This window comes from Cyanistes caeruleus, chromosome 10 (genome assembly GCF_971803275.1).
Source record: "Cyanistes caeruleus chromosome 10, bCyaCae1.hap1.1, whole genome shotgun sequence".
Classification (NCBI taxonomy): Eukaryota; Metazoa; Chordata; class Aves; order Passeriformes; family Paridae; genus Cyanistes; species Cyanistes caeruleus.
This window is the reverse complement of record NC_141710.1, coordinates 7903996-7931778: the sequence shown is the minus strand read 5'-3', so window position 1 is coordinate 7931778 and position 27783 is coordinate 7903996. Positions and strand designations below refer to the sequence as shown.

Genomic DNA, 27783 nt, shown 5'->3' with positions numbered 1-27783 from the left:
TGCAAGTGGTTTCTTTATATTTATTGTGAGGTTTAAAGCTTCCACAGGACCGTTGTGTTCTCCAGGTGGAGACAGGGGGGTCCCAGCTGTGCTTTGTAGGTGGTGCTTTGCCCTTGGTGACATTGAGCTGTTGGAGTGGGTGCCTCAGGTCCCTGGGATTTGTGCTGAAGGACTTTCTCCCAGCCTTGCACTGCTGGGGTTGGTTTGCTGCTGTGGGAAAGGGCATGCCCAGGGCACCTTTCCATAGGCTTTAACTCTCTTCTGGCAGGGCTGTGGTGAGTGTGGTTCTGCATCTTTGGATTGGCCTAGGGGATCTTTTTTAAAACCCCTTTTGAGTAGGAGGGAGCGATCTCGGTGACTAATATGTTTATAAGTAACTGATACCTCTATACAAACAAACAAGAAAAAAGTGGTTATGGCAGAATTGGTGCTGGAAGAGTTGGCTTTAGTTTGAAGGGGAACTGGTTAGAGTTGGTACAATTTGCTGTGTTTTTCTTGCAGTGACTTTCTGCATTGCTTGTGCCTGGAGCCAGCTGAGATAGGACTGCTTGCTCTTCCTTCCCAGTCACTGGGCTCTGCTGCTCCTCTGTGGTTAAATTTTCTCCTTGTATCTGTGGTGGTTTTTTTTATTTTTGTGGGTTTTTTTGTATTTTGGTTTGTTTTTTTGTTTTTTTTTTCCCTAAAGAAATGGGACCAATGATATTTTCCTCCCTCAATGGTATTTCCAAATGTCTGGTGTGCAGGAATCAAAAGTGTTCCATAGGTTCAGCTGTCATCATTCATCTGCTGAAGCTGCAAATCCAGATGGAATGATACTTTAGAATGAATGTTTGTGGCTAGATAGGATTGCAGCCTGCCCTTGGAAGAGTAGTTGGGCTTTCAGCTTTTGGGTTTGCAGAGTTGGGAACACCAGGGGTTGTTTGTAGAGGGGTCAGTGGGTACCCTCTGGTCCAGTGGCCCACGGTATGGACCACTTAACTCACCAGATGCAGCAAGCCCTGCAACAGAGCAGCAAGGGTGTGCTTTGGTGAAGTGATAAAGACTCTGCACCTTTATTTTTGTTAGCTTTATTACTATTTTTTAAAGCTACAGCAGGTCAGTAGGTAGTGTGGTCTGGGATGAAGTCCATGAACCCAGAGGTGTTACCTCAATTTACACTGAGGCTCTCAGACACCATGTATTTTCTGGAGTACAGCAGTAATTGATGCATATTTTTTGCTGGTTTTGCTGAGTCTCCCATGAATACCCTGCAATTCTCTCAAATATGTGTTGTGAAAAATCTATTCAATAATACATAAAAATAGTCATTGGTTCTAAGAAAATATTCAATGCTTGAAATTTATGTGGTTGTGACTGGGTACCCAGGGCTTGCACTGGTTTCTCTTCTACAACTGCTCCTGCAGTCACTAAAAATGTGTATTTTCTGGATAACTGTTAAAACGTTTTTTCTTATTTTTAAATGATATTTATTTTTTGCTATTGTACTTATTAAAACAGAAACATGCACTGAGCAGAAAAAGGAGACAAAATCATGCTTTAAACATTCTTTTTTGTACATTGCCAGTATTTATAGTTTAAAACTGTAGCTTTTCATCCTTATGCAAGAGAATGCATTTTTCAGTGGTGGGATTTTGTTGTTACACAGGCTGACTAGAGATGAACTACTTTGGTTTAATTTTAAACTTTTATTAAATTAAATCTGTAATTTATTTTATATGCGTTCTTCTTGACAAAGAGAAATAATCCAGCAACTTGGACATGAAGTTATGAGCCAAAAAACTGGAGAGCCAGTTGTAATGGATAGACTGGCTTAAATTTGTCAACAGATCTTAAAGAAAAAAAAGTTTCTAGATTTAAAATTGCAGTACAACTTGCAGTAAGGCAAGATTTGATTTCTAGAGCTGGTGAAACAAATATCTTTTACTGATTTCTAAAATTTCAAGGAAAATGATATTGTTAAAGTCTATTCCTTGAACAGTAAATTTATGGGTTCGGTTTTGTGTTTTTTTCTTCTTTCTTAGCACCACTAATTCCTCTAATTAATAGTGTCAAGCATGTGAGATTTCTCATAAATCTGAAAAAAGGCCTATTGAATTTAATAGCAAGACTTGCATTGTCTTTAATGAAATTTGGTCAGACCCTAAACAGAAAGGGTTTTTTTCCTTCTCTCTCTTTGTTTTTTCTTTTTTTCCCCCCTCCTCTCCTTTCCTTGAGGCAGAAAAAGTTTGGAGTTTTTTCTGAGGAAACTGAGGAATTCTAGCATTCCTGGGCATGAGAGGAGAATACTGATTAGAATCAGGCAGAGAGCAAGCAGGTGCTGAGCATGTTCATTGCTTAACCCCCTGCCCCGCTCCTGCATCCCTGCCTGACCCGGCGCTCAGCCCCTGCAAATAGCAGCAAGTTGCCAGATGTTGGAGATGTTTTCAGTAGGGTGATTATTCACCAGGTCTCGTCTAAAACCGAGGAGTTCCTACAATGGCTGGATTTCATGTTTAAAGCTGGGCTGGGTAAGCCATTTGGGACAGTGTTGAGGGAAAATACTGTATTTCTGGGAAGGAGAGCTGGCTGTTCTGCTGCTCTGTGGTATCTCTTTGCAAAAAATAATGCAAAAAACTAACAAGCAGAGTAGTTTGCCTGAGGGGGAGAAAGCTATTTTGTTGTTTTTTTAATGAACAGAAAAGAGATTTTATGGGTTAGAAACAGTGCACCCTAAAGAGAGGTGTGTTTAAAAGTTAAGACTCGAAAGCTTTTGTCTGGAGAATAATACGCTTGGAGTAAAGAGCAGCACAATGGAAGTCTTTTCTTCCAGTTATGTATGGACGAGCATCAGTCAGCCAAGGAAGAACTTCAAAGGCCAATGTGAAAACTTGCTAGGCTCTTTCTTTCCTGACAGGTTCTTCTTGAGGTAAGATGGGGAGAGCTGTTTGTGCTGGGAACTGGAGCTCGCCTCCTGTAGCAGGGGAGGTAATAAATCATGTGCAAACTGAGGTACCCAGCCTCAGCTATCTCTGTCTCCAGTTGATTTGCCTTTTTGGAAGTTACTAAACCATCCCATTTCATGAGTCTTTTATTGCTTATTCATAAAGAGGTTTTGAATTCCACTTCTGCCTTGCTGGAAAGGCACCGTGCCAGATGGAGGGGGAAGATGACCCATTTCTCTGCCTCCAAAAAATACTCATTATTCATACACTGTAATTTGCCTTTAAGGTGGAAAACCAGCCCCAATGTGTTTTAATATAAGTGGTCCAAAGTTATAACTGCTGTGCATTAAAACAGCAACTGAAGCTTCATATCTGCAAGTATGTATGGAGAGTGTCAGTGGTAAAGGAGATGCTTCTCTGATACAGGAAAGAGAAACTCCAAATAGCATCCAGAAAAATCTATTCAACTTGGCCTTATATAAGAATTTCATTTTATGAAATTTAAAATATTTTCTTTTGGTTAGAAATTTATTTATGCTAAATAAAGTTTAGGGTAATTTATCTCATTTTAAAATGAGTTTAAGGAGCAGTGTTAGTGTTAGCCATGAGGTTGTGCTCTGGAGGCACTACTTTAGAGAACTGTGTGTGTCACAACAGTCTTTGTTAAAGGCAGAGACACAACAGAGTAACCAGAGGATGTCTGATGGAGAAAGCAGCTCTTTTGAGCTCCCAAGAGCACAAAGCAGAGCAGTCTGTACTGCAAGCCCAAACAGGGCTGATGCTCCTGCTGATGCACATAGGGCTATTCACTTTCTGAGGGGTGGGGTAGGGAAGGGCAAGCCCCTTTTGCAACAAAAGAAACCCTGCAGCATCCTGTCTCTAATACCTGAGAAATGCTTGTACAGGTGAGCAGGTAACCCCTCTGCCAGCCTGTGGCCACGAGCAGTGTGTGAGCATCGGTGAGTGCCACTTGTGCTGCCACAGAGCCCGGGGCTGAGCAAAGCTGCGGGAGCAGAGCGCTGGGGGTCCCTTCCCAGGATATTTGTAGCAGCTTTTCTGAGGTTCAGGGAAGGGCCACGTAGAATGTTCTCAAAGTGTCTGTGGTGCAAGCCTGGATTTGGACTTCATTGCTGCAGAGATGAGGCTGTGGGATTTTTGTGTGCTTTCTCTGTGTTCCTATCCTGATCATCCAGCTCTGCCAGACTTAACATTTGAGTCCCTTTCCATGACAGCCCTCATTCATTTAGCTATGCATTCAGCAGGGAAGAAGAACCAGTAATTATGAGCAAGCTGGCAATACTGTGTTCCAGTAACTGTTTCATGGTGTGTTGGAGTTGATGGCTGCAAGAATGGAAAATGAGTCTTTGGGATGATGTGGAAGATCTGTGTTTGCATGCTCTGTCTTGGCTCGAGCCTGCCGTACGTGCTCGGGCATCCTTGGCTTCAGTCAGGCTGTTTGAAAGAAATGGGTTTCTCTGAGGGCTAGGTTAAAAAAAAAATGATTTGCCCACAGCAGCAGCAATTGTGATATTTGCTAGGAGTGCATTGCATGACTTATCTAGACACAGTCTATGGGCTGCTTTGAAGCCATCAGTGGAAGGTGACAGAAAAGCCAGATTAGTGTTGGCTGGCTTAGATTTTCTGTGTAAGTATTTGCACACATACTGAGGAGAAATTCTTTAAGTGAAAAAAAGTTGGGTTCCTGCTGCATTAATGACTTCAGGTGAGTTCAGCTTCACTGCTGAGAAAATTTCATTTAGCAAAGCAAAGGGGTGTTTCACACAATGAGGATGTGCAGTTGTGGAAAATGGTCGTTTGAAACAATGGCACTTTATAATAAATTTCAAATGTGCAATCCTGCAACTGATTTTTTTTTTTTTTTTTTTTTTTTTTTTTTTTTTTTTTTACTTTCAGCATAACCCAATGCCATCTATCTCCCTGAAAAATCAAGTCTATGAACATTCACTTACAATGAATTTTATCTTTCATTTTGATAAAAGGGCGAAAGAATGAACAGGATTTAGAGCTGGACAATAGTCCTGAATTTGGTAGGGTGTTGTCAGCAGGATTTTAGTTTTTCAAAAGTAAGGAAAAGAGGATCATTCTGGCTTTTTGTTGTGTTGTGGGCTGACAGTCTTAGACCATTTGTGGAAATCAGGTAATAGTCCTGGTTTGCATCAGCTGTACAGTGCCTAAAACATACTTGGGAAATGAAAGAATTTGGTTCCCACTTTCCTGGAACAATTTTAAACTCTTGCAATGTGAATGGAACATTTTTCACCATGATAATGTCCCTGTATTCTTATCTCCAAAGTGTTTGTTTTTATAAAATTATAAATGTCCTTTGAGTTCCCTGCTGGAAAAGTTCTAGACAAATTCAGGGTGTTACTTTTACCCTATTCCTTCTCCAAGTTTAAAGTATTCTCTCTTTGCTAGAGATTGAGATGGGCAGTGTTCAGGACCAGGAGAGATTCTTATTTTGCTGCCACTTTTCATCAGATGTTCATCAGTCATGGAGTGCCACAGGCATTTGTAGATTGAGTCTTTACAAGTATCAAAATAGAATGCAAACTTGAAAATTTGTCTGACAAGTTTCTGTTACACAAATGTTCAGGAGATGTTTGGACATTTGTCTGTCTCTGCCCTTGATTGCATGGGGAGGAGAGCTGGCTAAAGAGCTCATTTCAGTACACATACATTCAGCCATTATCTCCTTGTTCCTGTATATTTCTGTAGTTGCTATGTATTCCTAAACTGAATTTTAGTAAACGAATATTTTTTAATCTCCCTTTGTTTATTTTGATAGGTTACAAAGAGTAAACCAACATAATCTGAGATACTGTCTTGGTGACTTGTAGAACAAGCAATAATGGATTGAGGAATTACAAATTTATACTTTCAGGTAGATTTTCCAATAAACTGAAACAAACAGGAAATAGTGTTACAGTATAGAATTGTTTTCAGATCAGTTTCTGGACCCTACTGGCATCAAATGAGAGTGGTTCCTTTGTTGAAGTTCCTTGATTTCAAGAGAGATCTCAATATGGCTAACAGATCATTCTGCAGTTTAAATAAATGAGAACTCTTTCCTGAGCAGGGGCATGTAGGATGTACTGCCAGATATTGTTTTAGTTGTGTTGTAAGGTCAAGTTATTGTTCTAATTTTTCTTTGGGGATAATATTTGCTCTTTATAAAGAATCTCGTTCTATTTAATAATATGAAACAAGTTATTGAATCAACAATACCGTATTTTGGGGAAAATTTGAATGATTTCTGGTCCCTTTTAATACATCTTCTGTAAAAAGGTGGTAAAGCACACTTCAATGTGATGTATGTGCCTATTGATATCAGCCTCCTCAATGTGTTGTTAAAGAATATTGCAGATTTTGAGGAATGATGCTCAGTCACTTCTGCTTGTTCTATGTGTGTGTCACATTTCACACACATTCTGCAGATACACAGAAACTGTGGAGCTGGAGCAGAGCTAGGTCTGACCAGGCACATTGTTTGTGCAGCCAGAAGAAATTAATGTACTTGGTACAAATGATGAGTTTGTAACTATTTAAGCAAAGCTGTACCTCTTTTTATTAGTAAAAGAATGCAAATGGAGGATTTTATGCATATTAAGAAACGTTTCTTTTACTGCTCAGAGGGCTTGCTGTCAGCACCCATTAAAGTCTCTAAATTAAAATAAAAATAAAACAAACAAATGGAACAACAAACAACCCCCACCAACCCTTGAATTTCAAACAAAATCAATCCTACAAATATGCTCTGTGTGGTAGATAATTTAGTAAAGTAGGTTTTATCCTCAAGACATCTTCTGGCACCCCTCCATGTGAACACTGCTAATATCCTTTGAGTTACTTTGTGCTATTGTCTTTCTAAATACTATTTGGAGGTTGTGCTGCTCTGGAGATCTCAGAACTGTTTTTTTCTGCTGGGAAGATATCAGTCCATTGAACACGAAACTCTGTCAAATCATGACAATTATGGCAACATTTTGTTCTAAAGAAAACAAAAAGAAGAATTCAGGCTACATAAAATCACTCTTTTCTGGCAGAGCTAAATATTTTTGTTTGTTAATTTTAAATTTTTTTTTGTAATTTTTAGATTTTTTGTTCTTAGAAAATGATGATTAAAGACTTGATTATTATTTTGTTTTGAGACAAAATTAATGTATTTAAAAATAATTTTCCTCTGCAGTTTTCTACTGTTGAGACATATTCAGATTTCTCTTAAACAAATGCTGAGATCCTCAGATTCTCTGGGGACCGTTTCTCGCTCCGTGGTGTCCTTTAGAGGGCTGACTGGGAAGAAATGGCAGAACCAATATTTTGGCTTTTCTCTGCCATGCAGCCTGTGCTTTTGGCAGCAGAGCCAGGCTCTGGGATGGGCAGGAGGAGCTGGAGCCGCTGGCAGGGTGAGCTGAGAGCGCTGGGTGAGCCTTGAGCAGCACCAGAGCCCGCAGGAAGGAGCCGGACTGTGAGCTCTGGCTTCCCCGGCTGGGACTGTCTCTCCCAGGAAAACAGAGGCTGTCACAGCAAACAGTAGGAGTACTCATTTGCACCAGAGCAACACATTTTCCCCACCCGAGCAGTGTTAGTGTTGAGCAAATTTGGTTTGCACTTAGCTTAGAAAGAAGCGATTTACGCAACAATTGTGATTTTTTTTTTTTTTTTGTTTGTTTAGCAGAGTTTTATTAATTTAAAATCACAGGGGCTGTTGAGGGAAATAGCAGACAACTTAGGAGCAAAGCAGAACTGTGCAGTGGTTTGAAATAGAGACATGAATATTAATTCTTTTAAAGCTGCTTGATGTATAAGCTGAGTTTGATTTGGGCTGCTTCTTTCTCTCTCTCCCTTTTAGCATTCCTTCATTTTTTCATTCTTTTGTCCACTTGACACACAGCCTCTCTAAAGTGGTTTTGCAGAAACTGTTGGCATGATCCCTGAACAGTTTTTCCTTGGAGTAAATTGCTCCCCTAAAGTATAGCCTGACTTTTAATTAAAAGATTTGTCTACGCTGTTTCAAACAGATGAAGAAATATCTGCTGGTGTGAAGGTGTGGGTGGAAAGATGGTCTGGTGCTGAAAGTACTGAGCACTTCTGTGGCTTTTGGATGTTGGGGATAAAAAGGTTTGTGGGGAAAAGGATGTGGAGTTTGTTTTGTTTGTTTTTTGTTTTTTTTTGCTTTTGGAAGATTTCTGGGGCTGTAAGTTTTCGGTGAGGTTATATTCAGTGCCTTTGAAATTTAAATACAGGTTGAGAAAAGAGTTTTGTTTATTAACTCAAGTTATGGGTGCTGTCAGTCTTCTGCAGGGGGGAAAAAGAAGGAAAGAAAGGTGTAACTTTAAGCACACACTGATTTGTTCTTATTACATAACAAAAGTCTATTTCTTTATCATGTTATCATTCAGTTAATAAAAATTAGCTACAATAACAGCATCAACTTAGAAGCCCCTCAAAGTCCAGGGGATTTTCTTTCACAATGAACATGAATACTGTTCAGAAATACAAACAGTCAAAGGATAACTTTAGGTCTGAAAGAGAAACCTGGCAAGGGTAATTGAATAAGCCTGGATCTCCTGAATATGTCATGGTGAGTGCAGTCAACATGTCATAATTAGGTTTATTGAGGGCCATTCCAACAATCTGCTTCTATTCTTCCTGCCTTATTGTCCACAGCTAGGCAAATAGCCAGGGGACAAAAGGAATCAAGTGCTGACAAAACATGAAAGAGGAAAAAGATTTAGCTGCTTTTATCAAAGAAACTGAGAAGGACTTTGTGTAAATAAAGTAAGTAACTGGCCATCCTGCATTTAGGCAATGCCGTTTTCATTAGAATTAATTCTTGACATATTGGAAGGGTTCCAAGGGAAGGATTTCTACTTCTGACAAGTTTAATTTGTAAATTAAAAACAGTTGGTTAAACATGAGCTGCCATCAACAAAACTTAACTAAAGCCATACATGGTCAAGTCCTAAGCAGGTGAAAAAGAGAATTACTTTGAAAACAAAGTATTCCCCAAAATTATGCAAATTCTTATTACTTCATAGCAAATGTTTTCTATTGAGACCTTCAGCAGATAACTGTCTGGAAATCTTCTTTGGATCTTGTTTATTTTGCTATTTAAATCCTGTTAGCTTGCACAGTACTTGCTGCTTGCTCTTTATGGTGGATAAGAAAAAGTGACCTCAAGGTTTTGGGATCTGCTGGGGTCTAATTATGGAAACAAGAGTAGGGCTTATGTAAAGTGCCTGTGCTGTGGTAGTAAGTGGAGAAGAGCTTTTCAGGTGGGTTTCTCCTGCTTCTCCTTTAGCTCATCAAATGATGGTGATTCAAGTGATGGTTGTGTTTGGTGCAGGGACAAATGAAATATTCTCTGGATTCACACATGGTAGCTCGATTAGACCATCTCAGCACTGCCATCCTTGTCTGGGAGCTGCTTCTGGAGAATCCTCCTCTTGCCTAAGTCAATGTGAGCTTCTTGCTGCCTTAGTGGGAGTAGGATTGGCCCCTCAGGGCTGAGCACAGGACAGATTATATCAGAACATGTGCTTTGGGGCCATACAAGTGATCTTTTAAGATTAAAGAATTAACATATGGTCACATTTTTATTCTCTTGTATAGCTTTTAATTTTCCTTACGAAAATTAGGTTGTGTTGTATGTGTGAAAACTAGACATTCCTGTTCTGTAACTGTCTGAGGTGTCTGTTTTCTGAAAAGTTTGTCAGTGAACATTTCCAGATCAAAAACCTCCAAACCCTTTTGTTAATTTAGTCTTAAGGTTAATCAGATGTAGTATGAAACTTGTAGGGGGGAAAAAAAAAATTAAACACATATAAATCCCTTTCTTCAGAACTTTAGAATGCCTTGAAATTAAATGGGAAGACTGAAATTTATGAAAAAAAAAAATCAGTACAGAAAGCTTCATAAAATGTGTCCAAAATCTTTTGGTGCTTCCTAGGACTCTGCAGTTAGAACTAGCAGCTTTGGGAGAGCAGCTGTCCTGCAGAGGAGCTGGAATGCTGACAGCACACTTCAGTTTATCTGGGTGTTTTCCCATAGACTGGAGTTTTACTGGAAATTCAAATTTGACTTTGAGTTTATATGTTTTCTAAGATTTGATTTGATTTTCATCTTCAGTGATCTTTTAAGATTTTTCTTTCTCTTTCTTTCTTAAAACAAACAAACAAACAAACAAAAAAAAGCCAGACTTGGTTTCATTGCTCCTCTGTCCAGAAACATCCTGGGCTCTTAAAGTCAACCAAAAAGTTTTGATAAAATGTCTGGCAGCAGGTTGGGGTTGGGCAGGAGATGAAGGAGGATGTGCCCATCTGCATCAAGCCCTTCATAAACCCCAGAAATTGTGGCACCCTTGGTAACAAAGAGCAGATTGTCTGACTTTTGGGACTGTATTTCCACCCACAGGACATAGGTGGTAGGGGAATGCTGTTCTTCAAAGTTTAATTTGTCTACTTTCAGTCAATTCACTGATGATAAGATTAGATGGTGATTATTAAGCTCTAAAGTATTTTTAGCTTATTTTTTTCAGTTTTTGTATTTAATTTCTCACCCCCCCCCCCCGTTTTTTTTTTTGTTTAGTAACAGTAATAAACTCACTGCCAGTATTAAATTACTTTGCATAGGATTTACTACTGAAATTGAAGATAGTAAAAAAACCTGGATAATCAGACTTTCAAGAGTGGTGGTGAAGCTATTTAAATGAAAACCAAAACCAGAAATAATATTAAAAAATGACGAAAAGCAGAGAATAGCTGAATCCAGTTATCACAAAACGGTCTTGTGGTGTTTGTCACAAAATTTTGAGGCAAATATTGTCCAGGAGCACGCACGCCCCAGGCAGTGCTGGAAGGACTGCTAATTGTAGGGGAGTAGGGCTGGTTGTGTGCCTGCCCCTGTCCAGCGTGAAGTGGTTTGTCTCTATGAATGGCTCTGTTCTGCTTTGTATCAGCAAAGAACTGATGTAATACAAAACACTAAGAAATCCATTTGCTTATGTTTCAAATTTTATGGTGGTTCTTGATAATTCAATAATGATAATGACAATAATAAATGGTCCCTTTGGTTCACAAAACAGAGCGATTTATCTGTTTTTATGGTAGTGAATATGTAAGATGGCTTGGCTAATATTTTTTTGGTTTGCCCAGCATTAGACTATTCTAGAACCCTTATTATCATAACACTACATATGTTTTATGTACTGCTAGGGGCTGGAGGGACAGATCCAGATATCCAGCATAAATTTAATTGGGAAATCCATTTTTTCCCCATTTTAGCATTTGGGTGGTGGTGGGTTAATGTATAAGGGTAAAGCAATTTACCAAAATTTGAAAGATGGAAAGCATCTAAGCTATTTGTTTCGTTTTATTGGGTTGATTCTTAACATGTTCCAAATGGAAAGTTTAGGTATCCTTGTTGGAGACTTGTGCCTTAGCATTGCATGTGTAATCTGTACATTATAGTCATGAATTATTTGGACACTTTGCTGTATTTCTAGACTGTATATAATGAATAAGAACAGTTTGTATCAAAGAAGATCTCTACAGGCTGCAAACCCTGCTGTACTGCTAGTCAAGGACAGTCTGTATGTTTGGTGCTCGATTCACCAGTGAAATAATTGTGGTAATTGGTGAGTAGATTTGACTTATTAGTGTGACCTGATGGGGGTCAAAATGCAGCTCTCATCTCCTGTAATGACATCGTAGTGTCTGTCATGGGTGAGATCCCTCACCCCTGCTGCTGGTGAGGCTGGGGCTGTGCCAGCCCTGGGGTCCCCTGCTGTCTGTATCTGAGCCTCACCCTTGCCTTGTGAAGCAAACAAACCTGGCCCTGTGTGAGGCTGTGGCACGCAGGAGGCTGCTGGGTGTGTGGCTCAGTGCTGGGAGCTGGCTGAGCAGCCCCCCAGCCTGGAGCAAGCCCTTGAGAACAGCTTCTCCATCTCCAGCCCTGAGCTCCTGCCATGTGCCAGGCTGCTGCTCAGCTGGCTGTCCCCACTGTCCCTGCAGCCTTGCTCTGAAGTGCGCTGCATCTGGGAAACATCCCTGCTCTACGAGTGGAGGTGGCATGTAAATGACTATTTCTAAACGTACTGTGACGCAGTTTTACTTCCAGTGCCCTTCCGAGACTGTGACTTCTACAAGAGGAATTCGAGTGAGGCAGAATGTTTTATGTTGACAGCTATAATAGTGTAATCTAGCCTAATGTACAGAGCTGCTTGTGAATATATGAAGAAGAGTGAAATTAATAATGTGAAGTATGGAAAATATAGGGAAAATAAGCCAGCTAAAATTTTTTGAAAAACATGTTAGAAAATATAACACTTCTGAAACAGAAGAGCAACAGGTGTTAGAGAAGCACCGCAGCAGTGGGGTTTGACATTAAATGAAATAAATCTCAGTGTTAATCCAGAGTTTTGAGGGTCTTGACTAGTGTTAAAGCAAGATTGCAAACCAGGGTAGCCCAAAAAAAACCCCATGCAAATTTCAGTAGTACCATTAATTTAATGCAGTACAGTTGAGCAGTTTTCTAGCAGGCTGCTCAACATATGGCTTTGTATTCTGAAAAAAACAATTTAACCATGCTGGTGCTGGCACTGAGACCTCCAAGTCTCTTCCGTCCCTCTTCTGCAGCTGAGACCTTTCCTTCTGCTGCATGTTTTTCATTACTGTGCTGCTTCTCTCCACAAATGCAAGATGCTTTTCCAGAGTTTGCCAGTACTGAGTTTCCAGCTGGATGTTTAAGGTCAAAGTTCTTCATGTTCTGGTGAGTAATAAAGATTTTGATCCAGGACTGGGATGGTGAACACTCTTTCTAAGCAAGGCAGGGATAGGGTAGCAATGGAGGAGTAAAAAAAAAAAAATAAATCCCAGGAAGTGTTGGTGAGGGAAAGTCTTGTGACAGGTCGCACACAGAATTAGGCTTGAGTGGATGCAATATTAATGAGAAACCCTTTTTGAAGAAGTGAGGCTAAATATGTGGTCTGTGTTTTTCCAGGTTGTTTGTACTCCTACAACCTTCTTAGTTATGGGAGATACCAGCACAATTCCTGGTGTGAATGCACTCATAAGTCACTTTTACACTGTTATGAGTATAGCTAATCCTCTTTCATGCAGGAGTAATTCTTCTGCAAGGAAACAACCTTGTATTTGTTAAGTAAATTATTTCTGTGTAAAGAGAAGTCTGAGTCTATAAATAATAAGTCAGAATTTATAAAGAGGACACCTGGAAACTTCTTGTTTCTGTGTACTTGCATTGTGGCTGTAATTATATTATGTTATATTTTATGTTGAAGCTTCTCATTTCAGTTTTATATTCTTGCTATTTTAAAGAGAAAATAGAAGACTTCATAGGCAGAATTAAGAAGTTCAATAAGTTTTCGTAGTGCAGCTTCATAAGTCTCAAGCAATTAAAACTAGCAAGTCAACCTTGCAAGATCCCAAAGTATTGTAATTTAAAACAAAATATTAGAGGCCTTAAGGCAATTAAGAAAGTTGAACACCCACACATTTTAACGCAGTATTGAATTCATTAGGAAAATGTAAATAGATAATCACTTACGTAAAGAGTTTTTTATTCCCTAGGCACTAAAATGCAAACTACTGAACGTGCTTTGTCTCAGAAAAAAATAAGCAAAGTTAGCTTGCTGATTCCTTTCCTTTATAACCCTGGAAAGAACCGTATGAAAACTATTTGTTTCTTTCCTCTGAGTGTAAGGGTGAAAGTTTAAACCCCAAAGTGTTTTTTGTGGAGGGTAAGGGGAGCAAGCAGCAGCTGAGCTGGACCCCAGCATTTTGCCAAGGGTTAAGGCCTTATGAACACAATGGGATGTTGATGCTTTTTTAACACATTCAGCCATATTAGCTTATTTTCTGTCGTGGGGATGTTTGGGTTGTTTTTTTATTTGTTTACTCTTGTTTGTTTGAACTAATCACCACTTAAGTAAAAGCCTCTCTGCCTGCCCTGCCTCCTCTTCACCCAGCATTTAGCCATGGTGACCAGTCAGGCATAAAAACGTGCTTATCTGCAAATGAATGGCAGCTCTTTGCTTCATTAAAGCCTCTTTCTCTTCTGGCACTCGCATTGTGACCCTTTGATATTAATTCAAAGGGCAATTAAAGAATGCGGCCCATCTTTGAAGTAGAGCATTCAGGGCAAGGAATGGGATGAACCTGGGACTCTGATGGACTGTGCACATTCAACAGGCCTTTTCAAGGCAGTTTGAAGTGACTCAAAGAAAATGGGCAGGAGAAGGTCAAAGAGAAAAAAGGGGCTAAAGAAACAGTCTGTATTTGTTCGAAGTATTAGCCAAGCAAACTGCAAATAGCAACAAAATGAAACAGTTAATAGAGCAGCCAGACAGAGGCATGTCAATCACTTAACTTGAACAGCATTGGGCTAACCAAGGCTTCAGTCCACTGTGTTATCTAATTATCTTGGGAAAGCCAGTAGCTGGAAGTAATAGTATTGTATTTCTTTCTGCTTACTGCTCAGAAAAGGTGATAAATACTCACAGCTTCATAATTATTCAACATATATACATAAAGAGTGGTGGGTTGGTGGATTGTAGGCAAGCTGCTAGTAGAAAACCAACAAAAAACCCTTCTCGATTAACCTGAGATGCAGAATGTGAGCATTAGCATGTTTAAAAATCGTGTAAGGGTTTGCTTATGGAGCGAGCTAAGACACGCATGGTTTCCTCTGGAACAAACCTTAAAGACAAACACATTTACAAACCTTGGAGCGTTGTTTTCGATCTTTCCTCCAAATGTAGTTTTAAACCACATATAATGTTAAGGGTCAGACTTTAAACCACAATAAACAATGAGATTAAGAGCCAAAACTGCAACTCTTCTTACTTAGCATATGCTGTTGTACCTAAGTGATGTAGCACACATGGTACGAGATTCCTGCCTTATTTTGCCCTAACAGGGTAAATTAAGGACAAAGTTTCACATTTGCCTCACAGTTTTTTTGTATTGTTGGTTAAATTATCCCCATGGGGCTTGATTTTCCACTGGCCCGAATTTGCACATGAAAAACAAATACATGATTTTATTTGCCTAAATGGATGTCCCCAAAAACAGGCATATTTTAAAGTCCTGGCATAAGAAAAGATTCCTGAACTTATCTTCATAGTTGCAGTAAATTGTCAAATTATTGAAACAAGGAAATAACAATGAATTTGCAATGTGAGAAAAGTGATCTGGCCTTGATCCAGATGACGAAGAAGATTGTATAATAAGACATGAGCAGAAGTGTGTGGCAAGAGCCATCTTGAAATATGTGAAGTTTTGTAACATTACTGAGCTACTTGCATCTAGGAGGTGTTTTTTTGGTCTTGATATTTTTTCTTTTCTTTCCTTTTTCTTTTTGTCTGTTTTTAATGTGAATGGATTTTAATTGGAAAGAGTGGCAGTTGCTTTGTACTGGTTAAATCTGCTGCACAGGTTTGCATCAGTCTGTGGATGCTGCTGTGACCACCTTTGTGTAAATGTAACTTCAGTGTCCAGCATTTGGTGGGATCCCACTTGTGGTAACAAGCCCTAAGCAGTGTAGCAAGATTGGGTGGCACACTCGGTTTAACATGGTAAAGAATTTAGCAAAAAATACTCTACACACATGAAATGGACAATATACAATATGACTTAACGCATGTTAAAAAAATACTCCATCAACAGCTGGTAATGGTTTACTGTGGAGGAGAAGGAAGAAACAATTTTTTGTTGCTGTTGTTGAGAAAACAAAAGCATTGGCACAGTCAAAAAAATCACTTTTGTTGAGATCTTGCATGCTAAATTTTAACCAGAGGGACTATTTTTTTTTTTCCTGGCTACATTGCACCCTCCTTTGAACTTCAGTCTAACAAATAATCTAAAAGGCTATTCAGTGTGGTTGTGCTTGTGTGAAGGGTTCTGCCATCATACAAGAAGAAATATCATCTTTTCCTTTAAAGTGGCCACTGTATTTTCTTTTTTAGAAGCAGAAAAAAGAGGAATTCTTGTATATGTTAGGCATAGCACAGTTTTGAAGTTACGTAGTAATAGAAAAAATGGCATTGTGTGAACACTTCACTGTCTAAGAATTCCCGCTGGAATAACTGTACAGAACCAGTGACCTTTGTTTTGTATGGGTCCCTCCTGATGTCCATAGAGTTTTATCTGTAGTCTATTGGAGTCAAAGCCATAAATTAAATTAGTTTGGTTTTAAAAGGTTCTCGTCTTACAGGAGGGATAAGGCTTTATAAGGATCCCTCTGAATATATCAAGACTGACAAAGTGTCATTTCATCAGCTGAAAACCGAGAGGATTTTCACGAGGAGCATAGAGCCTTCACTGGTGCAAGCTGCCTTGCCTGTATCTCCAGCTGGGCTTGGGCCAGGATCTGTGGCAGTGGCAGTCCTGTTTGGTGTAATTGGCTAGCTCTGTTGTTTGCATCATCTCCCTCCTTTGCTTTTAAGCTGTTTCCAATATTATCTAAATTTCTTTCTCCTGCTGCAAATGGAGAGTGAGCTGTTCTCACCCCCTGGGGTAGCTGTATTTGCCTGGGGCGAGGAAGGTCAGCACATGTGCCAGAGGGGTGGTTCCCTCTCCTGCTGGATAGCATACCAGTTTAATAGGCTCTGCCAAGGTAGAACTGGGAGAGTAGCACTGCAAAAGGGTGCAATAGTCTTCATGTTATGACCAGGGCAAAAGATGGATGGCTGGATGGAGTCAGCTGAGCTGACAGAGAAAATAGAAAGCACTGAAGTCCCATGACGTGTGTTATCTATTATCTGAACATACAGCAAACCACTTGGGGTTTGAGCACCCTGTTCTGTGGAAACTCGAGTGTTGGGATATCTGCCCAAATCTCATTCACATGAATTTTGGAGAGCTTTGTTTCCTCCTTAGATTTTGGTTTCAAACCAAGTGAGCCCTGGCTGCAACATGCATTGGTGGGACAGATGCTGCAGCCAGGGACTTGCTTGGAACAGGTTTTCTTTCTTTGTTGCAGTTGTCTCTACTCATGGTTTTGTCTTACAGAAATCTGTCCAATTGCCTTATCCAAGGGAGCCATCAAACCCCAAACCCTTAAAAAAGACTACTTCAAACCCCACATTGTTTAGGGTATATTCTCTTTTGGGAAGAGAAAAGAACATTTTAGGTTTTCTCAGACGTATAAAGATTTAATAAAAACTCCAATCCTTGATTATTGCTGCTTGCCCGTAGAGTTTCCTAGATGCTGTGTGTGAGACTGAGTCCCCTCTGTCCATGAGATGAGTGTGCTTTGAGGCTGGACACTGCCCTGGGCCACTCCTGATTGTCAGCCAGGGGACTTGAGATGTGGGGTGAGTGCTTGGGATGCAACTCTCAGGGGGTAGTGGGATATATGAAAGAACAAAATTTCTTGTCTGGCTATTCCCCCACCCAACTAAACTAAAGTCTAATTTAGCTGTGCAGCAAGAGGTAGAACCTGAGCATCTTTTCCATGAAACTGGCACCTGTTTTTCCTTGTTGGTGCAAATACCTGATGTGTCTGTCATCTTTGATTTCTTCAGTGTGTGTTGGTTTGTGCTATGTGGATTTAGCTTTATAAATGCAAAACTTAATTTTAAGGTGCTTTTCTCTCAGAGCTTTTGGGAAATATTTTTGCCTAGCAAGAAAGCAGAGCCAGCTCTTAGAATATAACATCATAATTGCTGAGGCTATACTGTATTTTCTGAACAAAAATAAAGGGTAGTCTCTTTGCTTTGCTAAAACCCTTCATTTGCTGAGTCCCAGTGCTTCTCCTTGAGACTGGAGGTCTTTTATTTGCTGGTGTTCCTTCCCAGACGCTGATTGCTGCAGTGCTGTGTGTGCAGCGTACACTCGATACATCATCTAAGCACTGGAAATCGTTCCTTCCCTTTGTGCAGTCTCTCAGGCCTGATGTAAAACAGGCAGAAGTGCAGCAATTCCTGCCGTAATGTAACATGATTCCAGGAATTAGAAATGTCCAACTCTGAATGTACCAGGAAGCGGCAGCACGCCCCGTGCCGGCGGGGATGGGCTGGCGGTGGGCTCCTCACCCTCTCCCTTTAGTGCGCAGTGTGTGTGTATGGCTGCAAGAACAGAGGACACAGAGGGGAGGAATATATATCAGTATAAATGTATCTGTTTTTTTTGTGGACTCTGAAACTTCTTCCAAGAACTAAGTCTAATAACACCAAGTGTTAGCTAGAAAGTGGTTGTGAGTGCCTCAGCCAAAAGGCTGGATCATGCTGACATGGGAATCAGTGGAAGTTTTGCCTTTGGTTTTTATGGCTGTGGGACTGCAGCTGAAAAATGTCGTAAAATAATCTGAAAAACGTTGTGAAGCTGCAGAAATACACAGACAAATCTGAAAAGCACGAAAGGAGGCTTTTTAGAATATATTATCATTCATGGGGAGGTTTTTTGTGATATCAAAGAGCTTGACTGTTACTGGGAGTTTTACAAAGCTTGGAAACAAAAGATTACACTCTAAAGGAGTATCTTTAGGTTTGTTTTTTTTAAAATCTAGAAACCCATTAAATGAAGAAAACATCAATTGTACTCAAATTCAAACAAGAAGTTAAAAAGAGGCGAGAAATGCTTAATAAAACATGTCTAAAATTAATTATTACTAGAAAATAAGTTTTTTCCACTTGCAAACAATTGACAGGGTTTAGGAATCAAGTCTGGGGTCAAAGGGTCTTGATGGCCAAGTCAAAGGGCACCCAGAGATGTATATTAATGCGTGTCAGCTTCTAGATCCTAGAGTCAAGCAGTAGTTCATAAAAGAAACAAGGCATCTTAAGAAGAAGTGTTATTAGCAAACATCAGGTCAAAGTTTATCTTTGGGTCAGTGTGTATGGGAGGGTCATCCATTCATGCTCCTAACACAGGCGTTATCCTTAAAGCTGCCTTGGCGCAAGGTGCAAAGGGAAAATAGAAAAATGAAGTTTTAACTGAAAAACTTGGTGATTTATCTGAACGCTTTGCAAGACTAAGACTTAAATTGAACCTCCTTAATGGAGAAAAGGAAAACAGAAATTTTCTTTCAATTACTGTTGGTAGTGTTTTTTGTTCAATTCCTTTTTAAATCCAAAGATAAAACTTATTTTTGTATGGACATGCAGGATTCTCAGCAATGTCTTTGCGCTCTTGCCTGAGTCAGAGTTGATGCTATAGGGGACAGACATGTCTTTCTTTTGAAAGGACCAGTATAGCCAATGTCAAACCCTTTGATGTGGAGGTATTGTAAATCTTTCCACGTGATCCTTCCTGGAAGCCATGGATTTCCTAAGAAGCGCGTTGACCAGTTCATCCCATTTACAACGCTACTTCTGCAGCTCTGCTTTCTCCTCTTCCCACCGCCTTGGGTGTGGGAACCCTGGCGCCCAGGGCAGCCGTGGCCGGGGGCACTCCGCCACTCAGACCTGGAGGAATGCTCCTGCTGTGCCGGAGCACACAAAGGCTGCCTACTTGCTTTGACAAGCCCATGCTGCAGAAAATCCTTGCAATCTTTTGTGCTTCGTGGTGTTGACTTATTTTAGTTCCACGCTAAGATGCTCCCCATTGAAACAAGCCAAAAAAAAAAGAAAAAATGGAATACGGTTCTTTTAAAAACTGTTATTCTGATGCCTTTAGGAGGCACTTTGCCTGACTTTCTAAAGAGATGTGTTTGAACGGTGCAACTTTGCTTATGCTTTGGAAGGGAAGAGAAGGGCATAGTTGTAGGAATAATAAATATGACTGTTCACTAAAGCCCATTATGTTTGCATTGAATGGCGATTAAAATATACTGTGCAATGATAACTGAGTATTTCTGGGAACCAGTGTGACAAGAGGTGACAGAAAAGAGATTATCTGCTGGACTTTAACTTGTATAGTGTCAATATCGTAGACCTGAATTGTGCATTTAGTACATACGTTGTGCACTGGGAAGTCCTGAGCTCTAGAGACATCAGCATAATGGAGAGCCTTGGCATGCTCAGGAAAATACTCATGTGTTTGCTTCTTTTCAGTTATAACAGAAGACTTCCAGCCTCTTAATGAAGTTTTTCAGTAAATTTTTCTGGATTTTGTGTTGGTAAAATATATGAGGAAAGTCTTAAGAAAAACCCTTGAGCTGTAAGAGTCAAACTTTGATGTTTTCTAGACAAAATGCTTTTCCTGTTGGACCCTGGCAGTCAGACAAAACTCTTTTGGGAGCACATCATATTTGCTAGGAGAAGTTTCCTGACTTTAGATGGAATTCCTGGTTGGGAGTACAGGAGAAAGTGCCTGTTCTGTCTGCTGTAAGCAGGGCATGTCCCTGCATTAGGAAGGGAATGTGTCTCCCTGGCACTGAGGTAAAAGCTGTAACCAGACCTCTCTAGATCTTCTGAGTTCCTCCACTTCATCTGGGTAGCTACACTGTATTAGGTATTAGGAGTGTGGGAGAGTCAAACTCAAGTGTTTGGGGCTTATTTTGGGGTGTGTGTTGGGTTTTGGTTTGGTGGGTTTTTTGATCTGTCTTTTTTCAAGTTCTCATTGGACCTTCTGAAGAATGGAAATAGAGCAGGAGCTGCAGGTCTCATAGACTGTTCAGTTAGTCTCCACTCTAAAGCATCCTGAGTGAGTGCCATGGCCACATGCCTCTCCCTCTACAAGACAGATTATTTCTTCTCTCTTTCCATTTTTCACAAAAGACTTTAACTAGATTTTGGGTTTTTTCCACTAGCACAGAATCAGGAAGGCGGGGAGAAAAAAAAAAATTGGAAACCTTGCAAGGAGAAATGTGAAATAAAGAGAAGGGCGAATATTCCCTTTCTCACCAAGTTGCAACCATGGTCTGAAAGCATGAAATGGCATCAATTGGAAACATACCCAAACAGCAGAGCAGCTGAACCTTTGCTGCTATAATCTGTCATGGCTCCACCGAAGTTAATTTGAAAGTCTGCCTTTCCTAAATAGGTGCAAAGGCCTTCCAGTGACTTGTGTGTTACCATAGGAAATCGTATTAAAGGGAACGGCATTTTGGGAGTCTGTAAGTCGTCACTTTTAATGGTAGCTGCATTGAGTTTGATATAAGCTCTCAGGAGATTCGTGGGGTTGACTTCAGCTTTGTGAGAATATCTGTATTGTTAAACTGAGAGTTGAAACCTCTGTAAAATACTTCATGCTAGAGCCTGGTCCTGACAGAGTTCTGCTAAAAAATGTGAGCTGCATCATGGGAACAGATTCCTGAAACCATGTTGTACGTGCGGTGCAGAATTCAGAAAGCCAAAAGTTTGTTCAGTGTCTTCGTGAACTCTGAGGCTAAGGAGGACTGTGGGAATCTTGGCTCCCTCAGAGGCTCAGCAGGATCAAATTTGCTTCTAATTCTTTCTCCCTAATTCTGGCTGCAAAAATTAACCAAATAACATGAGTTTATCAGACAAAATTAGGAGTTTATCATGTTCCTAGCAAAGCTTATGACAGCATTAGTTTACTACAAGATGGTGACCACTAAAATAATAAACAATTACTTTTAAAAGAGGAAAACAACTGAATGTCAATTAAGACAAGCATCAGAATGACAGTGTTCCATTTTTCCACTGTACAGAGAATGATTTTCATCCAAGGGATTACTTTTGAAATTGTTTTGAATTCTGCCCTTTAATTTATTAAATGAATCCTTCTTAGGAACTTGATTGCTAATTCACTTTAATTTAGAAAAGCCCCACTGTCTTTGGATGTAGGCAGAGCCCTCAGGGGCCTATAAAACTGTCAATACGGCTGTTAATTTGGCTTTTCTTTTTTTCTTATGGCTTAAAGCTTAATTGTGAGAGCTGGGAAGATGCCATGGTTTTGGTTTGCAGGGACTCAGCGTCTTATGGGTTTCAGATCCCATCACAAGTCATAGGAACCCTCTGCTTGCTGCTGACATGCCAAGCTGGAAAAGCTGCAAAAATGTGGGGAGGACCAGGGGTTTGCTGAAAGTGAGTCCCACCTGGTTTTCATGCTGGAATCAGAGATGGACAAGAACCAAGTCACTCAGTCTAAATGTCCCTCAGCTTTGGGCGGGTCTGGATCCTGATCAGGATCTGAACTTTTTGTGCCTTAGGCTTGTGTCTAATTGAATCCATGCAAAACCAGACATTTCACATGACTTTGATGCAAAACCATAAATAGGCCCATTTTTTATTCAAAACGAAGTCCAGGTTTGCTTAGAAAGATCACAAACCTCCTACTGAACCTTGATGGTCCCAGATTATAATGAAAATTGAAGACTCCAATGCAATAACATTCCTGGAGGCAAAGGTTCTTGATTTTTGTCTTTCTAGTTAAATGTGTTACTGTTCAAAGTCAGGCAATGATGTCCCACTTGCTGCAAGTTGGACAGAAGAAGGTCTAGACCCTTCCTTACACAGACCCTGGTTGTAATTAAGTTTCTTGGGTTAGATCCTGCTCCAAAAAATCTTAGTGGCACTTCTAGTGGTTTTGTGTCTTATATAGAACAGTACAGGAATAATTCCAAGTGATATGGGATTAAAAATGCAAAACAAAGCATGGAAGCTTGGATGAGATTTTGTTTTGATTGAAACACTTTTTGCAAACTCTTTTCCTCAGCAGTTGGATTGGAAAAAAAAACAACTCTGGATATTTGAATTTTGCAAAACAATTTTCGAGTTGAAGGAGACTTTCAAAAACTGCAAGGATTTTGGCAATATAAATCTAGTACCTGAGCAGAGCAGTATAACTGTTATTTAATTTTAATAACAGGTGCAGACTTCTCTTTGAAGATCCCAGTTTGAGCATTCACTGTGAAGTTATCCACTGCACATATTAATTAATCCATTTATATGTGATCATATATGTTAGAACTGAGTGTTCATTAGAACACAGCCTGGGTCAAAGTTTGTTTGTAAAATATTGTTTGGCAGCTGCCCTTAGACTCTGATTTGGAAAGTCTGACTGGAGTGTCTGAATAGGTAATTGTCACTGAAAACATCAGAAATGTTTCCAGGCCATCTGTCACTCAGCCACTTGTTGTTATTTGTATTTCTATGGTAAACAGGAGCCCTGCTCATGGACTGCCACTGTGCTGGGAGCTGTACCAACACAGATCTTGGGATATCTCTGTGAAAAGGAACTAATGATTTAAGCACATGAAGGTGCACAGATTTGTTTAGACTTTTAAGTAAAGATGGAGACTACAGAGCTCTGTGATGGGCATGGTTTCAGCTCGCTGGTACCCAAACTGCAGCAGATGTTGACAAGCTGTCACAGTAGCAAAGCCCCTCTAGAATTCCTGTCTCATTTGACATCTATTGAGGCAACAAATGTTCTAGGCTTCTGCTGTGAGCCCAAAGGCACAACATTTATGTGCCACCAGGCACAGAGGAACACTGATTACTTGGCCAACAGTTAGAAGAAGGCAAAAGGTCACTACCCTCACAAGGTAGACCTCTTGCCTCTGTTTCTGTGGTTTGTGATCCCCTTGAGCAGGATTAAACCTGGGACCCTGGATCTCCCTGTCCTGCTTGTTGAACAATAAAAAGGAAGCCACTTAGAAAAGCTGCCAAGAGCTGGTTTCTCTGTTGATCTCAGTTTCCCTTTGCAGACACAGGAGGCTGGCTGGCAGCAGGCAGATTTTATTCTTTTCTGTCTCTCTGCTGTTGTGCAGAGTTCACTCTGGTAGGCTCCCCCTGGATGCATCTGGGGCATCTGTCAGGGGCTCTGTCCGGCTGGGTTGCAGGCCAGGTTTTGACTTCCTAATCTGGATTAACCACTTTGATGTGGCTTTCAGCAGGGTTTGACCTAAAGCAGGCAGAGAATCACAACTCACATTCCGTAGGGTATGAATTGAAGAAAAAAATTAGCATTTTAAAAATTTGCTGTCAGATAAAAAAAGAAAGAACATGATTTTTGCTGAAGTTCAGTTGGTTTTAAATGCTTGACTTTTCTAAGCTTCCTAGAAAAGCTCAGCAAAATATGTGCTACTTGTTTGCATAGGCAGTGAAGGCAGGCTGTGTGTTAGTAGTTGCTATTCTTCCAGTACTCATCACAGATGTATTTCTCTTTCAGGCTGGATTTACAAGATCAGATACTCAAGCTTCCATTTTAGGACCTGTTATGTTTTCATATGGTGGCAGGAAAATGCCAAGCACTCTGGAGAGTCTGCTTTTGAGAAGCCCTCTTGGTTTTGAATGTGCTATAATATGATGTGTTCAGGAGAAATTAGAAACAAGAACTACTTTTATTCCCACCTAAGAAAGCTCTCTTGGTGCATGTTTTGTGATGGAGCTATTAGGACTCTCACTTGTGATGTTCCTTGGGTACCCAGCAGTGCATGTATGAGCCTTTGCAGGCTGTGGTCCTCTTAGTAGAGTACAGTGGAAGAAAAAAAGAGCTCTGAGTGGTGCCAGAGCACTGTAAGGAAAGATGAAGCAGGAGCCAAGATTTTTATAGCTGACATAAAGCTTCTTCCAGATCTCCTGCTTCCTGCTGAAATGTTGAGGACCTCTGGGGAAACAGAGAGAACCTTTAAATAGATGCTATCAATTAACCCTACAGCCTAACAATTTGAGATAGCTGATTTTACTGAGATGAAAGACTGTAGCTAAGAAACTAGGCATTTTAACTTTTCTAGATTCATCTGTTTGTATTTTGGCAATTTCTCTCCCTAATTTTAAACACTGCAAATCTGATTTGGGGCCACTTTTGCTGTTATTTTTGAGAATTTGCCCTATTTCTGGAGGGTAAAACTAACAGTTTTAATGAAACCATTGATTTTCAGTGTGTGAGAGATCATCTAAAAGTAAGCTTCTCTTCATGGTCCAAAAAAACCCACAGGAACTTTCATTGGGTTCCCCATTTGGGTAAAAGAAACTAAAGTTTCTTTAAAAAACCTTGTGTCTTCTGAGTGTGAACATTCCTGATGCCTGAGGGTGGGTGAGGGCCACATCTGAGTCTAGAGGCTGGATCCAAAGACCACTGGCACAATGTGACTTGCATTTAATACTGGGAATGTAGAACTAGAGTCTTCAGAGTCTCTTTCTTTGGGAATAGCAAGGAGCAAATGAGTTGTACCTTATATATCACTTAAATACTCTCTGTTTAGACAATCACGTCACTTTAAGTCATTGAAATTTTAGATGCTTATGTTGTAGGGACACTGTGGGAGGGGAAAAAAAGGAAAAGAGCAGAAATACATTCTATAATGTTAAGTGTCCAAGCAAAGCCTACAGGACTCATCAAAAAGCATCCTGCCACTTCTGTTCTATGGGTATGGTGAATAGTTAAGAGAAACCACTGTGTTTATTGAACTAAATTTGGTGCAGAGTTACTTTTCAGTTTCTGGGACTGCTAATAATTCAGAGAGACAGTTATAAATTGGTTAATATATGTAGAGGTTTCAAAGCTTGGTGATATTAAGTATGTGTATATTTAGTCAAATAATTTTTGACATCTCTACCATTAGGCATTCACCAGCAACCATCATTCCTGTAAGTTTTCAAGAACATTTATCAACGTCTGTCAACAAGTAGTAAATGAGAGCAAATGTATGGGAATTACACATGTCTGTGGTGTAGAGACTGGATCCAGAGTGACTCCCAGCTGGCACATTTTCCATGCTATAAAGGTGCTGCGGGGCTGGCTGCAGCCCAGCACAGCCCATCACCCCTTTCACTGACAGCTCTGAGGTCAGCTGGTGAGGGGCTTGGTCCTGATTTTTTTTATTGGACTGAAAAATTGTGAGGTTTCTTTGGAAATGAATCTCCCCCTGTTTCTTTGGAATAGGTAGCAAGCTGTATACCTTGCTAATTAATAGCAAGGTCCATGTCCTCAGAGCACTGTGTGTGTGCTGTATTTTCTCATGTTTGTTTTATGTCTGTGTTATGGCAGTGCTCTGGTCAGGTGACATCTGTGAGCTCCAACAGCTTTTGTGAGGTTGGTAGGAGACAGTCCCCGGGAAGTGTAATTAAAGGATGATGCCAGGAGCCTCATGGGCATGCAAACCTCACAGGGTGAGGAACAAGGAGCATCTGCAGGTGACCAGTTCTTGGATGGACTCAAGGTAATTACTGGAACATCATCACAGGCGCTGCAATGAATGGAACATCATTGTGTGCTTCAGGGAGTCTTGGGCACAGAGTCCTGCACACCCCCTCCCCCTCATGCTGGCACCTAAGGTAGGGGCTGGAATGAGAAACCCCACAGGAAGTAACACAAAGAGGTACTGAGCACCCTGCTGCTATCCTGTTGTAGGGTCCTTTTATCCCAAACACTGGAACAACCATAAAGGCAGGGGCTGTCTTTGACCAGCGGGACTGGAGGGCTCAAAGCCCAGAAGGACCAGGTTTCATGACAGAAGATGATGGATTTTGAGGTCAGCACCCCAATTCTTATGTGCTTGTGATGGAAGTGACCTAGAGTTACTAACAGCTTTGGCTGGAAAAGAAGTAGTTGGCAGGAATAGGTAGTGTCTTCAAAAATCAATCACAGGAAAAACATTTGATGCAAAAGATAAGCTATTTTTATTGACTCAAATCTGAAAAGTGGAGGAAAAAAGTCAGTACTTTTAGTTCTCTTTCACAAAAGTCCTCTGCAAAGTTAAGTGATTTCTAGAGGAAATGGAGTTGTATTCAACGACAAAGTCCAATATTTTTTTTAAGGAAAAAAAAGGTCTAGAAATATTTTGGCCATTGCAAGTCCTAAAAGTTATAAATTGAGATGGTCATATAAGCCAGTGTACCTCTGCAGTGGGTAAAAGTGGCCTGAAGGGTGGTCTGGCTACAGCTGTGGGTTTAAGAAGAGATGATAAACTTGATTTCCCACTGAGACTCTGAGGACTATAATCATGTCATGGAGATGAAGCTATCTATAACAGCTTGCTCTGCTAGTGTTTGTTTGGAATCAAGGATGTTATTAATTTAGGTGATAGAACTAATTGAGACAAATAGGAAGTTTATTAAAACATTCTAATTTTTTTTTGTTTGTTTGTTTTTACTTTAGCCATCTGTACAGTTTCTGTTTTCTTCAAAAATGTTTTAACAATTCTACAAGTGGAATCAGTAAAGAAATACACGTGTTGCTGAAAAATGGTTGTAAGCCTTTTCCATCTTGGTGTGCCCAGTACTTTGATCAGCTCATATAACTTTAGGAGTTCTGTCAGCATGGTGTTATTGCAAAGGATTGAAGCAAATACAATTTATAGATTTTTTTTTGTTCTGAAAAATCCACATTGCCATACACAATTGACAGATTGCTGACAGCTCAATTATTTGCAGCGTTTTAACTCACTAATACAGTCTCGTTATTTATCCAGAGACTCCTTCATTTGCTTTATTTAATTTCTCAGCTGACAAATTCCATCTCCCAGGATACCCAATGTTTTCAGTCTTAATTGGTTATCAATCAGCTCTTCCATCACCTGATACCGGCTTGAAGACACGACACCAATCTTTTCTTAAGATCTGGCATTTCTGCAAGAGGGATCTCACTTTCCTCCTAGGTCTCCCTGTCTTATATTAAAATATCACCTAAAATATCAAATTCCTTAAGTTTCTTGGGAGAAAACCACATTTGGATTTGCGTATTTAGTTTCCTTCCCCTTTTTTTATTTTTAAATTTAGGAGACAAAATTCTTTAATCCTCTGCAAGTTTTTCCTTGAAAAGTCCTAGTATTTGAAAGTGAAAGGACAAGATGTTGCAATGCTTAAATACAGTACTCGTGCTCTCAGCGTTACCAGGGATGCTCCCTTAGGGAAGGGCTAGAAAAATCCCCAGACGCGGGCACTCGGAGCTCTTGGAGAAAAACAGCGAGCTTTGCTTTTGCCTCGTCGCTTTAGCGGAGCTGCTCCTGGGGCAGAGCTGTGCCCCTGGGG

General features: G+C 40.2%; 1 protein-coding gene and 1 long non-coding RNA gene across 5 annotated transcripts in view; both read left to right on the top strand.

The window, feature by feature from the left end:
• The window catches only part of PAX3 (paired box 3), a 75118-nt gene that overhangs the window by 15125 nt on the left and 32210 nt on the right, over positions 1–27783 (top strand). The gene's annotated exons all lie outside the window — the stretch shown is intronic.
• LOC111933563 (uncharacterized) lies at positions 93–27723 on the top strand. The gene is made up of 3 exons (XR_002866791.2): positions 93–275; positions 25802–25973; positions 26165–27723. It is a non-coding gene; the product is annotated as an uncharacterized LOC111933563 (long non-coding RNA).